Consider the following 16,349-nt stretch of genomic DNA (forward strand, 5'->3'; position numbering starts at 1 on the left):
TAAATTAGGCATTGTTATCCACATTTTGCAAGTGAGGAAATGGAAGCTGTTAAGGGTAGAGCTGGGAGTTGGACCCAGGTGTGTCTGACTCCAAACACTGTGCTGTGCGCCTATCTCAGCTTGGGTTGCTATAACAAAATACTGCGGACTGGGTGGGTTAAACAACAGACATTTATCTCTCACAGTTCTGGAGGCTGGCAAGTCCAAGATCAAGGTGTGGGCAGATTCAATGTCTGGTAAGGGCCTTCTTCCCGTTTTGCAGATGCCTGCCTTCTTGTTGTATCCTCACTTGGTGGAGAGAGATCTCTGGTCTCTTCATACCTTTATAATGGCACCAATCTCATCATCCGACCTCCACCCTCATGACCTTATTCAAACCCAATTACCTCCCAAAGGTCTCACCTCCAAATACCATCACATTGGAGACTAGGGTTTCAACATATGAATTTTGGGAGAGACACAAACATTCAGTCCATAGCACTACCTCTCCAACAAAGATATAGCATAAGGGATCTGTAAATGTTCTCTAGTATCAACTCCCTGATCAAAACTGGCTTCAGGCAAAATTGTCATGTAGTAGAAATTTGACTGCTACTGTCTGCAGTTCTCATTCTCTCAATCCCCTTTCCTTCCTTTGTTATTTTCTCTCCTTCTCTTTGTCCTCTTTCCTTTTCTTGATCATCCAGAGCAGTTGAGTCTCTCAAGATGTTATTCCATCCATCCATCCACCCATCCAGCCACCTACCCATCCATCCACCACACATCCACGTGTAAGGACTGGACTACATGCTGGAGACACAAAGTTGAGCAAAAATGGACATGGTTCCTGCCACCATGTAGCTTAAGAGGAAAAGAGGCATCTGTGTCTGAATGTGTTGGGGGAACTCTGCACACTGTGCAGCCCCTTTTGGAGGCCCAGCAGGCCCTCTAAACACCCTGAGATGTCCATTGGTTAGAGTGTCACTTTTTTTTTTTAAACTTTTCAAATATGGAATGATGGTCCCACTGTGACCTGTCCTGGAGTGTAATAATTTGGGGCAGCAGAAAACTTTCTGTGCCTCTCAGGTCATATAAGGAAGTTGCTCACTACAGCTGTGAAAAGATTAGCCCCAAGACAAACAACAAAAACAACAATAAAGGGCTTCCTTGGTGGCGCGGTGGTTGAGAGTCCGCCTGCCGATGCAGGGGACACGGGTTCGTGCCCCGATCCGGGAAGATCCCACGTGCGCGGAGCGGCTGGGCCCGTGAGCCATGGCCGCTGAGCCTGCGCGTCCGGAGCCTGTGCTCCGCAACGGGAGAGGCCACAACAGTGAGAGGCCCGCGTACCGCGAAACAAACAAACAAACAAACAAAAACAATAAAAACGAAAACAGGAACAAAAAAATATACCAGATTATAATGGGGTGGGACAAAAACGTAAAGGAGTGCAGTAAAATTAAGATGATGTAATAAGCAAGGGACCGTAAGAACAGCCAGAATGATAAAGACTACTGGGCTGAAAGCGGCCCTTCAAAAGCTCGCAAAATCACTAGAGAACATCTGAGAGAAGATAAGCAGAGCCTCATCTAGTCCCAGGAGAACCATCTAAGTTTAGGCAACCTGGACCGCATTCCCTGAACTCACGCAGTAAGTGTTGATACCACCCAGTGTAGCACCTACTTACGATGCCCTGCTTGGTTTTCAGTCCTTTCAGTTTGATGGCTGGTAGCCCTGCCTCCCAAAGAGATCAGGTCCTAATATCTGGAATGTGTAAATATTCCATATAAAGAAAATGGTCTTTGCAGATGTGATTAAGTTAAAGATCTTGACATGGAGTGATTGTCCTGGGTTATCTGGGTGGCCCTAAATCCAATCACAAACGTCCTTCAGAGAGGCAGAAGATCAACCCCACAGAGCAGAGCAGAAGGTGACATGAAGATGGTGGCAGAGATTAGAGTGATAGGGCCACATTCTAAGAAATAACAGCATCCGCCACAAGCGAGAAGAGACGAGGAATAGTCTCTGACGGGCACACGGCCCTGTCAACACCTTGATTTTGGACATCTGGCCTCCAGAATCGCGAGAGAATAAATTTCTGTGGTTTTAAGTCATGGGGTTTGTGATAATTTGTTACAGCAGCCCTAGGACACTCATAAAGGTTGTAAACTCTCTGAGTGCCAGGCAGTGTCTTCTCCTCTGTATTGGACCTCTACTTAGCATTCAGAATTCTGCACAGAATAGGCATTCAAATACTCAAGTACTTGAACTAACTGACTTCACTGGTTCAGCCATTCAGAGCCTCAAGACTAGTATTTGAAATTTTATTGGAATAGAAGTGAGACCAGAAAGATCTGGATATTCACTTGCAAAAGAAGGAATTAATACCCCCAAGGCTTAGTCTCTTGTGAATTTGTTTCATCTTAAAGCTTGGAGTTACACTGCCGTTTAATGTAGCAATTCTTTTGCTCTACTGGAATATTAATAATACCACCGAGGGGGACTTCCCTGGAGGTCCAATGGTTAAGACTAAGAGCTTCCACTACAGGGGGCGTGGGTTCAATCCCTGGTCAGGGAGCTAAGATCCCGTGTGCTGTGCAGTGCAGCCAAAAAAATAATAATACCACCGATACCACCGAGAAGACTTCATCTAGCAGAACAAGAAAAGCAAGTCATTCCAGGCAGTGGTTTGACATCTTAATTAGATACTTCCTTGGTGCTGGATTTCTCTTCTTTTGCACTGACAATATCTAAATGACAGTGTTCTGGGATTTCTGGTTCAAACACAAAATATCTTCTGCTCAAATCTCCAAGAAATGTCATTTTGAAACTATGAGCTTAGTTCTTATTCAAGCAGAACCCATAGTGTATTTACTGGGACTTTAGCTGAATAGGCACTGCAGGATCATGTTTTTTGGGAAGTAGAAACAGTTTGTTTTTACATATAGGGAAGCTGTAGAAAAGAATTTGGAATCTTGACTCAGTAGACTGACCTGGTGGTGAACATTATTCTCCCTATATTTTGGCATTTCTTTATTTTCCTTCTGTAGGGAAACAAGGTCTCCTCTAAGACCATTCCTCTAGGATCTCAGTTACCTTATATAGCCATGTAGCAGTTAAAATAAATTGTTAGAACACTTAACTTATATTATTAAACTAATGGCAAAGGAAAGGCAAATCACATACCATGCAGTGTTGTGGAATGTGTTGATTTTGTTTTTGTTGATCTATAGAGTGTAGGTAGTGGTTTCTTTACAGATTTACTGTGAGATTCATTTTTTAAATCACTTATATCATTGCCTGATGCCACATAGAAATGTTAATACACTCCTAGACTTTACAATATTTGGTCACTTTTATTGATTTTAGTAAGAAAGTCTAGCAGATAATTATAGTAGTATGGCTAAAGTGAAATGCAGTTAATCTCCACCAAGGCTACGCAGGTGGGTGGGGTGAGGATTAGATTTGAAAGAGATCTTGTCCCCTCTTGAGTTGAAATTGCATTTGCATGATTACTTTATCTTCTGATTAAGCTTGAAATTGACATTAGACAGTTTTAGCTTTAAATCAACCCACCTCACATATCCAATTAATGAAATCCTTGAATTGTTGTTGACAACATCCCCTTCCCAATTTGCCATATTTTAAATATGCTCCAAATATGCCATTTAGTTTTTACTGCTAATAGCTACAGCCTTATGACCAAAGTATTAAGTGGTGTGATTGGGACCTTGCCTAAAATGTTCCTTATGAAATTCCCTAGACTTTGCCTTATTCGCCTACAACATAGCAGTTGCTCAATAAATAATTATTTAACTGAATGAAAGAATGATTGAGTAATGATTAAAATCCACACATTTGGTGTCAGCAAAGCTTTAACTAGCAAATTAGGTGTCGTGGGCTCACATATCAACTTTGTAATTCTCATCTTGTGCTGAAGGTGAGAACAGAAGGATATTCTTAACAGTTTACCCACTGCTGTCCAAGAGAAATATAATGAGAGCCACAAACGTGAGCCACATACATAATTGTAAATTTCCTAGTAGTTAGTCCCATTAAAAAAGGAAAAAGAAACGAATGAAATTATTTTTGGTAATATATTTTAACTCTGATATTGAACATATAATTTCAACATGTAATCGACATAAAAATTATTGAGATAGTTTACCTTCTTTAGTTTTTGAAGTTTTATGTGTGTTTGTACTTACATTACATCTCAAATTGGCTTTGCCTTGTTTCAAGTGCTCAAAAGCTACATATGGCTAGTGGCTACCATATTGGATGCGCATGTTTATACCATCTGGTGGCTTCTATTTTAAGTAATTATTCTCGCTAACTAGATGTAAAATTTGGATTTTATAAGCTATTGAGTGGGATAGGTGTATAGTCCTGTCAATGAACAGATAAAAAGTTGTATCAGCTATGTAACTGAAACAAAATTAAAAAAAAAATCATCATTTAGAGATTGTGTAAAATATGTAATGCCCTCTAGAGTTTTGAGTCCACGGCCAAGCTTCCATTGCTCTGAGATTCAGATTTTCTCCTATGCTGTAGTGGAGCAAGTTCATTATCCTCTCTTAAGCCTCAGCTTCCTCTTCTGTAAAATGGGAGTAATATTTATCTTAAGATATAACATTAACATTTCCAAAGGATTTAATGATGAAGCCCCGAGTACTCATTGTTAGCTGGAATTGGTTCTTATCTAGTATTTTCTTTTGCACATAAAACTCTAGGGGAAGAAATGGATGATTTCTCCCCTATATTTGCTAATCTTTTCATAATATTTTTTTCTGAAGTCAACTCCCCATTGTGGCAAGAACTTGATGCGATTATTTGATGAATATAAGATCATTGACATTTTGTTTAAATTGGTTTCACATGGGCTGCTCCAGGTAGCTCCTGTACAGGGGGCTGTGGAAGATGCCAGGATAATACAAGACTGGCATTTACAGATAAGAAAACTTGGGAGACCCTTAGTTGACTTTCTTGAGCTATTGAACTGAATTTGGAGATTCCATGAATGCATTTTTATTAAACATATACCAATATCAAGCCAAAATCTATTAGCTAGTGGGAAAAGGCGATCATGGTAGAGAATTAATTACAAATACATCTAGACTGTTCATTTTACATAAGACCTATTTTGCCCTCTGTACTTTACTGATTTTATAGAAATTTATGATAGAAAAAGGTTCTAAGCCATTGTTTGTTTACCTTGCTTTGGGTAAGGGTGAAACATATAATAAGAGATCCATGGAGATAATAGCTAAAATTTCTTTCAGCATCCTACCAAAGCACATGTAAGCTTGGTCAAACACTTGTTTTCTAGTTTTAAATGATATAAATATGTAAAATTTCCTCTGGTACTTCCTAGGAATTTTTTCATAACTTAAGTACCTTTATTTACATGTAGTCCCTGATTCTAAGTAAGACGATCTTCCTGATAAAGTTTGGGTGACAACTAGAGTTCTATTTTGGGGAATACACAGTCAGTTCCCTGTTGCGTTTTGCACTAATGATTAAGCAGAGTTCTGATCCTCCTCTAATTGTGGAAAAACACTTATCAAGGGAAGAAAGTGTAATTTCAACAATACTTGACAAACCTCTGACAGACTAAGGGAGAATTTTATTTTTGAGGCTGGTGTCGATTAAGATTCTTCTAGTTTCAATTGTTTTGTGTGTTTTTAACCTTTTAAAAAACCTTTGTCTGGTTAGTGGCCCTCAGACAGTTGGACTTTGGAAAAGAATTGTTAACTTTGGGGTTGAAAACGGAGCTTTAAACTGTCTTAGTGAAAGCCGCATACCTTTGCGAAATATATTTTCCAATAAATAAATAAATAAAACGATTTTTTTGCTTTTTTCGTGTAAATTGAAAAAATACACGCAAAAATACACAAAACTGGCCCTTGCATTTTTTTTTATCTTGCACAACACGAATGACTGTTTAGTTGAAATAGACATTCATTTAAATGGAGAAAATGGAGAAACGCTTAGCATTTCTTTTCAAATGTTGCCGTTAAAATATTGAGGGACTGGGGCTTCCCTGGTGGCGCAGTGGTTGAGAGTCCGCCTGCCGATGCAGGGGACGCGGGTTCGTACCTCGGTCTGGGAAGATCCCACATGCCGCGGAGCGGCTGGGCCCGTGAGCCATGGCCGCTGAGCCTGCGTGTCCGGAGCCTGTGCTCCGCAACGGGAGAGGCCGCAACAGTGAGAGGCCCGCGTACCGAAAAAAAAAAAAAAAAAAAAAAAATTGAGGGACTAATGATGGAGAATCTAGATCATTGAATGCAATGGTTTTCCTTTTTTCTGAATCCTTGATTATAAAAAACATATATTTGGCTTATTTTTGAATAGGTGAAAGGTGGCAAACCTAATTTTTGTTTTGCTTTGTTTTTGTTTTTGTTTTAAGGGAAATCAGTCTGAGGTATCCTTTGGCTGTGAGGTCCAGGGCATTTGACTTCTTTTTTGAGCTTTTCTTTGACATAGTCCACGTTAATGGAAATGTTGGAAACTCTTCTCTGAGAGAAGAAATTCTAGCTGATTTGGCACTGCACTTTATCCTGTGTAGAATGCTCACAGAAAGGAAACCATCTCTGCGAACTTTTGGGACAAGTTGTATTCCTGTGGTATTGAAGGGGTGTTGAGATAGGTATATATTTTCCCTCCCGTGGAAATAAGATAATCACTCTTCAGTGTTCCTGAGTCAAGAAGCAGTTACAAAGCTATAATGAGGTAGTTTATTTGGGGGGAAAAGAAGAAGGAGAAAAGAAGAGCTGGTGAATTGAAAATAAAAATATTTGTTTTTCTTGTATCTACTTGCAAATCTGGTTTTTCCTTTATTTTGTTTGTAAGGAAACCTAATAGATGTATGAGTCCTTCTTCATCTTGTGATTGTACTTTTTAAACCTTTGTTTCAGCTTTGTTATGACTGTGGTTGGGAATAGAGTAATTTTCCTCCTTGGACTTGTGCTCTCCTAATCATTTGGTAAGAAACCTTTCATTGTCAAAAGAGCCAAAAGGCAGGTCTAGCTAATATTTTTGAACCTAGGAAATACTTATTATATGAAATATTGTTCAACTGATGGGTTAGCAGGAAATCCTGGGATAAGATAATTTTCTTCATGATAAAGAGAAACTGTAGCTCAGTTTCTTTTCTAGAGGGCTTTTTTTGTTTTCCTTTTCTGATTACTGATCCCAGATTTAAGATTCACTTTTTAAACTAAATGATGATGCTGTTGAATACAAATGTCACTTTTTTAGTTTGGGGATACTTGGTTTTTATTTCGTAAGTTAGTGGAGTTCTGTTCTTAATAATAATGGTGACTATAGAACTCTGGCCATCAGTCTTTATTGAGCCAATAAAGTTTTATTTACTTGCTCTTAAAAGCTTGGTTCAAAAGCCCTGGCAGTTAGATGGATAAATATATTTAACACAGATTTCAAATATCTTTCTTTGAAATGAGGCAAGGGCTGATTTACTTATTGGTTATGATCTGTGAGAGCATTTCAGTTGATGTTTTGAACGTTGCTTGATGCTCTCAGAGATGGTTCATTCTGGAACAGGTCCTTGGATTGTGAGAGAGGTGAAAGTGGTTTTTTCCACCAAAGCAAAGTGATGTGTCCAAGGGGTCATTTACACAGCTTGAGATAAAGCCTGACCCTGCTCTGCAGTCAGTAGTACCCCTTCCTTGCTTTATGATTCAAACAGTCATCCAAGGGAAAGTGGAATCAATTTTAAGGAATATTTTTTCGGTTAGTAAAATGGAACTTCTTCCTAAAAGCCTTGGTTCTTCTCGTTTTATCGTGGAAGAATTGGCCAGGGACCTGCATTTGTGAGCACCAGAGACTTTCAGTAAGATAGCTTACAAATGTTGAATACTCTGTAAATATTATGTATACTGCAATATGCTAAGGTGTTTGTAGTTACTACTGCCTGCGGTGAAAGCAAAGCACGCAGACTCCGTTAATGATTAGGGTTTCTTGCAGGCATTGAAGAGCTACCACAAGGCACAACGCCGCCTTTCGAAAGATCCCGGCTTCTCGTAGACTACTCTTAGCGCTGTCGTACTGCTGTCGTCTGGTTTAGACAGTCCTGAAATAGAAGTTCTGTAGCAGGAACACTGGATTCATTTTGGTTAATCTTTGGTTATGTGTCATTTAATTATGTATTTAATTAAAAAAACCACACTGGTAGAGTTCAGTATTCAGAATAACATGGTGATTTTTACCCCTACCCCTCCCTTTCAAGAAAGGACAATATGGGTGTGGGCTATTGGCCAATGTTTGAAAGTAATTGAGTGTACATTAGCTGCTTCCAACACTGAAAGCTTTTATCCCCTAGGCAGTTTGAATTCTTCTGTTTTACTGGATGGTCTCTAGGAATGTCTGATATCCTCGAATTCTGCAGATGGTGGCTATTGAATATTAAAAACATATGTCTGCGCACATTTTAAAATGATGCGATGCAGACTCCTCCTTCGTCGTTACATATCGAGTGTGTGGACCCACAAGTGTCCCTCATTAATTACAGGGCTTGACATTTCTAGGACTAACCAAGGAAGATGCAGTTGGTTGTGAATCACTTCTTCCCATGCTGAAATGCCAAGCTTCTCTTTTAGAGGACTACAGAGGAAGTCCAACAGAGTCAGCGCTCTTCTCAGCACCAGTATTTTTTGCCTCCCTCCACTTGCTGATGCAGCATTTGCATAATAAAAATGTACCTCTTCACCTCTTTAAAGTGCTTTACATTTCAACAAATTTATGTTTTATCAAAAGGTTAATCCTGACAAATGATTGTAAATTATTCCTGGAAGGTCTGCTACAGGTGCAGTTGAATTAATTCTATGCTATGCATAGCCAGATGTATATTTTAAGAAAGTGTTATTGCATTTACTATGGTAAATGTAGAACTAGAAGACTGGGGAAGCTCACAATGGGACCAGGATCTTTGCACTACTGGGCAGATAAGGTGCAGATACGTGATGTTCTGGAAAGGTTCAATTAGAGCTTTAATATTCGTCAATGAAGCACTCTACTTTCTAGTGTAACCCATTTTTTCCCTCTGTCTTTGTGACTTTTTCCCCTTTTCATTTTCTCATCTTAGTGGGAAGGTATTCATTTATCTTCTGGAAAGAAATGTTCTTTGTGTTTTCATGACAGGCACTTCTCATATCCATTGTTTCTAGAAGCAGGAGGACTTGTCTCATGTCTTTGCTTCCTGGGTCACAGAGATACAAAGAGAGGATGAAACAAAAGTGGGCCTTGAGAGAGGAATATAAGTTAGTGTTCCAAACAAAACAAAAGAAAAATAAAAGGTGTTGAGCACATACCTGCAGGAGAAGGCTTGGTAAGTGAAACGAATGAATTAAGTAGATGCAGCCCCTACCTTAGAGGAGCTCACAATCCAAGACCCACATAGACAGGCTGTAACAGCAACTCACAAATTGCTGTTGCTGTGGATTGAACCTATGAACTGATGCAATGATGTTTCTGAATTTTGCACTGTGAATGGTGTATTAGTTTGCTCTGGCTGCCATAACAAAGTACCATAGACTGGGTGGATTAAACAACAGAAATTAATTTTCTCACAGTTCTAGAGGCTAGAAGTCCAAGATCAAGGTGTCAGCAGGGTTGGTTTCTTCTGAGGGCTATAAGGGAAGGACCCATTTGAAGCTCCTCTCATTGGCTTTTAGATGGACGTCTTCTCCCTGTGTCTTTCACGTCATATTCTTTTGGGGGGTGTCTATGTCCAAATTTCCTCTTCTTCTAAGGATACCAGTCATATCAGATTAGGATCGATCCTAATGACTCTTTTAACTTAATTACCTCTTTAAGGACGCTGTCCTGAAATAGTCACATTCTGAGATACTGGGAGTTAGAACTTCAACATATGAATTTTGGGGAAACACAATTCAGCCCATAACAAGTGGTTGCACTTATCCCTGGACACTAACACACATCACACATATTTCTTTTCTCTTTTCTTTTGTTCTTTAAAGTATGTAAGAAGTCAGAATTTTAAATGTTTCATTTTCTCTTAGACGCTTCTGTACTAATGATCTTGAAATCGCTTTTAGAGTTTCTCAGTGAGTTTTGAAGTTCTGTTGTAGTCCTCATCATTGGGTCAAATTCAGTGACTTATCATTCCTTATTTTCTGGTGGTCATTATTGGTCTGGTATTGAATAAAACAGTGAATAAAATTAGGAAAAAAATTGAAGAATAAAATGTTGGGTCGATCCGTATAGAGAACATCCTCTTCCTCAAGCATTGACAACCTGCCATGTGAGCCTTTTCAGATAGATCTGGGGTGAATGAAGTGATTTTTTTTTTCTCAGCATGTCTGCTGAGTTAAGAAGCCTTGGGAGAAAAAGAAGGAATGAGAATATCATATCTTGGGTATATTTTTTTTCATAGTTTTTCTGCTAAGTATATTATAGAAATGTATAATATACATTAAAGAAAAGCATGCCAGTCTTGAGTGCACAATTCAATACATTATCACAAAGTGAACTCTTTAGATCAAGAATGCTGATAGCTCCTTTTCTGTCCTTCTCAGTTATTGTTACTCCCAGGGGTAACTATTGTCACCATAGATAGACATTTTATATGCTTTTCCATTAATATAAGTGGAATCATATACTATGTACTCTTTTGTGTTTGGCTTCTTTTGCTCAACATTTTATTTGTGAAATTCAACCATGTAGCAATAGTTTATTTTCATTGGCTTGCAGTTTTCAACTGTTTGGATATTTCGTAATATGTTTATCCATTCTACTGTTGGTGAACATTTGAGTTGTTTCCAGTTTTTGACTGTTGTGAATAGTACTGCTATGAACGTTCTTGTAAATGTCACTTGTTGAACATGTGTATGCATTTCTTTTGTGAGATGGAGTTGCTGGATCATAGGGCGTATATTAAACTTTAGTAGGTACTATTAAACGGTTTTCTAAAAGTGCTTGTACCGATTTACACTTCCACCAGTAATGCATGAGAGTTTTGGTGTTACCACAGCTTTGCTAATACTTTATACTATCATCAGTTTTAATTAAAAAAAAGATAAATTTATTTATTTATTTATTTATGGCTGCGTTGTGTCTTCATTGCTGTGCATGGGCTTCCTCTAGTTGCGGCGAGCAGGGTCTATGCTTCTTTGCGGTGTGCAGGCTTCTCATTGTGGTGGCTTCTCTTGTTGAGGGGCACAGGCTCTAGGCGCATGGGTTTCAGTAGTTCTGGCACGTGGGTTTCAGTAGTTATGGCACATGGGCTCAGTAGTTGTGGCTCATGGGCTCTAGAGGGCAGGCTCAGAAGTTGTGGCACACGGGCTTAGTTGCTCCGCGGCATGTGGGATCTTCCCGGACCAGGGCTCGATCCTATGTCCCCTGCATTAGCAGGCGGATTCTTAACCACTGCGCCACCAGGGAAGTCCCTATCATCAATTTTTAGACTTTAGCCGTTCTCTTGTATGACTACTGGAATCTCGTTGTGATTTTATTTTAAATTTCCCTGATGACAAATGAGTTTGAGTATCTTTTCATCTGTTCTGCTCATTCAAATACCTTCATTTATGAAGCATTTTAAAGTAATCATGACCACGAAACCATCCCTCTCATTTCTCAAAACTCTTCTAAGTCTTAAGCAGACAAATAATGGATTGATCTTTTCGCACATTTTGGTTCCTTATTGCTAGAGTGAATCAGTTGGTTTGCTTGGGAGAGTCTAAGTGTATACTTATGAAGAGAATCCTCATTCACTCTCAGAATTGTTTCAATTTGTACAATAAATTTATGGTCATCTTACTTATATCCATCATCTCTTCTGCATTTCTTTTTTTTTTTTTTTTTTTGCGGAACGCGGGCCTCTCACTGTTGTGGCCTCTCCCGTTGCGGAGCACAGGCTCCGGACGCGCAGGCTCAGCGGCCGTGGCTCACGGGCCTAGCCGCTCCCCGGCATGTGGGATCTTCCCGGACCGGGGCACGAACCCATGTCCCCTGCATTGGCGGGCAGACTCTCAACCACTGCGCCACCAGGGAAGCTCGTCTTCTGCATTATTATTATTATTATTTTTTGCTGTACGTGGGCCTCTCACTGTTGTGGCCTCTCCCGTTGCGGAGCACAGGTTCCGGACGTGTAGGTTCAGCGGCCACGGCTCACGGGCCCAGCCGCTCTGCGGCATGTGGGATCTTCCCGGACCGGGGCACGAACTCGCGTCCCCTGCATCGGCAGGCGGACTCTCAACCACTGCGCCACCAGGGAAGCCCAATTCTGCATTATTTTTAAAGCTTTTCTATCTGATTTCACTTGTTCACTTATTCTATCATTACTAAGCTCTTACTTTATGCCAGTAGTGTGATAAACACTGGGGATATAAAGAACATAAAGCATCCGTACCTTAAGGTCCTAAGTCTTGCAGAAGAAAACAGACTATAGAACAGTTTTACCTGATTTCATCACAGCTCTGTAATCACAACTCTAAATTTCAGCAGAGCTAGATTTTTGCAAGAAGAATATCTATGCTAATGAAGTGATTTGTTATACCCAGTAGTTTGTGTTGATGATTTAGGATATATTTTATGTGACTGAGCAATTATATTTGGTCTGAATCACTGAGACAGTTCATTGTATGTTTTCCTCTAGCTTTGTGAGGGCAGTAGTCTAAAAAATATCCCTTTTGGCATTCTATTTGTCTCAAGATCTTAATCTGTGTTGTGTATTTATGGCCAGAGAATTCTATCATCAACAGCTTCATAGAACTCATGTTGCAGACACAAGCTTTAAATGCTTGAGTTATAGTAAGAGAAACTGGTCTTAATGAGTTGAACTAAATGTCTTAAAAAAAAAATCATTCCAGTCCCTATGTCCTCGTTCATTTGAATCCAGCTGTGTTAAAGAGGCAATCTAATACTGCCTCTTATCCAGCAGAGAATACTGCTTTAATTTAAATGTGTCTTGTCACATCTGCCAAGGTGCTTAGTTATCACTCTGTGCTCACTCCCCTGTGTGACTGAGCCATAAACACTGTCTTGGAATTGTCTGTTTAGTTGTCCACTTCCTAGATTAGATTGTGATCAACTCAAAATTTCTGGCGCCTGACATGATGCCGGTCAGTAAATGTCTTTTGAATGAATTGGGGATAAGCAAATAACATTAGAACCCAAACTCATTCACTCATTCATTCATTCTTTCTTTCCACTCAGTATGTAATTACCTAGAAACTGTAATATACCTGGCACAGAACTAGGCACTGGGGCTGGATAAGGGTGGCCCAGAACTGATATGCCGGCTGCTCCAATAGGCTTAGAGTTGTGGGGTGAGGAGCAGACAATAATTAATCACACAAAGTGATGTGTAGTTACAAATTGAGGTGAGTACTTTGACACAAAGGAGCCTGTGACAAATAAGCCTGACCCAGATTTGGAGGGTGGGAAGGCTTCCCAAAGAAAGTGGCCCTTGGGATCTGAAAGATGAACAGAAATTAACTAGAAGCAGGAGGTGGGGCGGATGCGAAGGCATCTCAGGCTAAGGGAACGGCTTGTGCGAAGGCTCTGTGGTGGGAAGGAACATGCGTGTGCCGGACCACAGAGTTATCCAGAAAAGAGGAATCTGGGGTGACAGGTCATGGTTAGACTATTCCTGGCTGAGCAGGCTTCATCGAAGGTGCTGTTCTTCAAGAATAATGGTATGCTTTTTAAAGCTTTTTCAGGAAGGTATAGGAGTGCTATAGGTATAGATTTGCACTAGCTGAGGAACTAGCTCATTATTTTGCAAATGTAAATAAAGAGAAAGAATCAAATATTTAACTCACTGTGCTGTACAATTTGTATCCCAAAGCAGCTAGCACATGAAAATTTTCTCTATGGAAGTGTGCCAGCTAATACATGAAAAGGAGTGATGGGATACCATCATTTTGTAGTCCTTAATGAATAGTATGTTTAGGCAATAATTATCAATAGCTGTGAACATTACAGAAAGAGATACAAGTGGCCATTATATCATTCCTGGAAGTATATAATACCACCTTTTGGTAGACTTGTTAAGAAATCAAACCTGAATCTGACCAAGCTTCTAGACCTGACTAACATATTTTCAGGAAAATGTGAGGGGCAGAGGAATATGCTGCTGTCCACACCACCATGGAAATGCAATCAAAGTAAAATCCAGATCCTGGGAGACCCTACAGCGTGAACAACCCGGATTATTTCAGCAAATAAATTGCCAGAGGAAAAAAAGAAAGATGGAGAGGAACCTATAGATTAGAAGATTTACATAAACATATAGATCCTATTTGGATTCCGGTCTGAACACACTACAGTAAAATAAAACAAAACGTTTATGAGACAATTGGGATAATTTGAACACTGGATGAATATTTGGTGATGTCAAAGGAGTATTATGAATTATTCTTATGTAATAATGTTATTTTGATTATGTTTAAAGAGCAGTAACAGAAAGAATCCCTATCTTTTAAAGATAGATATTGAAGTATTTATGAAAAGAATGATGTGATGTCTGGGATTTGCTTCCAAGGGGGAGTAAAAGTGGATGAATGTTGAAGCTGGGTGGTGGGTCAATGGGATTTCATTTTACTTTCTTTCTGCTTTTGTTTATACTTGACATTTTCCATGATAAAATTTTGAAAACTTATAGGGGAAAAAAAAGAGATCACCTTGGGTTGACTTTTCTCCTTACCCCCCAAATTCTCAGTATGTTCAAGATGAAATTTTATCGACTATTCATATTTTAATGTATTAATATATTTAAATATTTTAATTTTAATACCTTGATATATTAGTATATCTTAATGCCCCTTAGAGTGATTAATCTTTTGGAAAATTAATAGTGTTAATTGTGGAAAATTAGGATGCTTAGGAGAAACCCAGTGAAGACAATCAATAGCACTGATAATCTCATCACCCTAGACAGAGCTGTAGTTAATATTTTTGGGTATCCAGTCTCATTGAAGATATATACATATTAAGTATAATTTTAATCATAAAATTGTTTGATTATCTGATAAGTTCCTTGGTTCTTTTCCTAACAGTTTATTGTGAACATTTCCCCAAAGCATTAAGGATTCTTTTATAAACTGATTTTACTGGCCATTTAGTATTACGTCATATAGGCGTTAGTGGCAAAATTTATTTAATTAGTTCCTTTTTGTTGAATATTTAGGATTTGTTTTGTTTTGTTTTGTCTAAATTTATACCATTAATGACACTCTAATGAATAGCCTTATTGATATATCTTTGTGCAGACTCTGATCATTTCCTTAGAGTAAATTCTTACAATCGAGTAGCTGGGTCAATGAGCATGTATTTTTAAGCAATTGATAACAGAGTCTTTCAAAATGTTGACACTGATTTGTGCTCCCATAAGCTGTATTTTGTTTTTTCTGTGTCCTCATTAACTCTGAATATTTTCTATAATTTTTTGGGCAACTTTGTTGATGAAAATGGTATTAAAATGCTTTAACTTACATTTCTCTGATTACCTCTGAGGCTGAACATTTTTTCCTATTTATTACTGCATTAATTTTTCAAATTGCCAGACATGTCCTTTGTATATTTTTCTATCTGTGCATTCTTTTTTTATTATTGATTATACATACTCTTTATACATTAAGGACAGCATCACGTTGCCAGTCATGTGGTAACAATTTTCCCTACATAGTTTTTAGTTTAGCATAGGGAATTTTCTGGTATAGACTTTTCATATTTTTATATACTCAGATTGATTAATCTCTTTGTTCATGGATTCTCTCTTTGGTATTATAAAGTCCTTTTCCATTTCAAAATTGTTGTATTTGCCTTTTATTCTTCCTATTTTTTTACTTCTTTTACCTTTGACTCTTTACTTCACAGTGACCTTATTTTTGCTATATTGTTTAGATTAGGGATCCAACATTTTTCTAATAGTGACCAATTATCCCAGAAATTGAACAGTTCTTCTCTCTTTGGTTTGAATTACTATCTCTCTCACATATTAAGATTTTTTGTACATGGGCTTTGTATATGCCATGCTATACTCTTTCAATGCCACGCTAGCTAATCTTATGCCAGTATAACAGTATTTAAGCCTTACAACTATATAGTTTTTATGTATAGTATCAATAATCTCTCTTTTTTAAATTTAATTTTATTTTATTAAAAGGAAATGTCTTGGCTCCCTTCCTTCCCCCCACCCTTTTAATCTTCCAGATGTCTTTCTCACTCTTACTAAGGTTTGACAAGAATTTCCTTGTAATGAATGGGATGACATCAGATTTATTTAAGTGAGATTTGATATTTTCACATTATTTATTCTTCTCATCCAGTAATGGATAAGGTGTCACCCTTCAACAATGTTCTTTTATGTTTTTCAGATAAAGTTTTGTATA

This window comes from Grampus griseus, assembly GCF_964374135.1.
Source record: "Grampus griseus genome assembly, chromosome: 10".
Classification (NCBI taxonomy): Eukaryota; Metazoa; Chordata; class Mammalia; order Artiodactyla; family Delphinidae; genus Grampus; species Grampus griseus.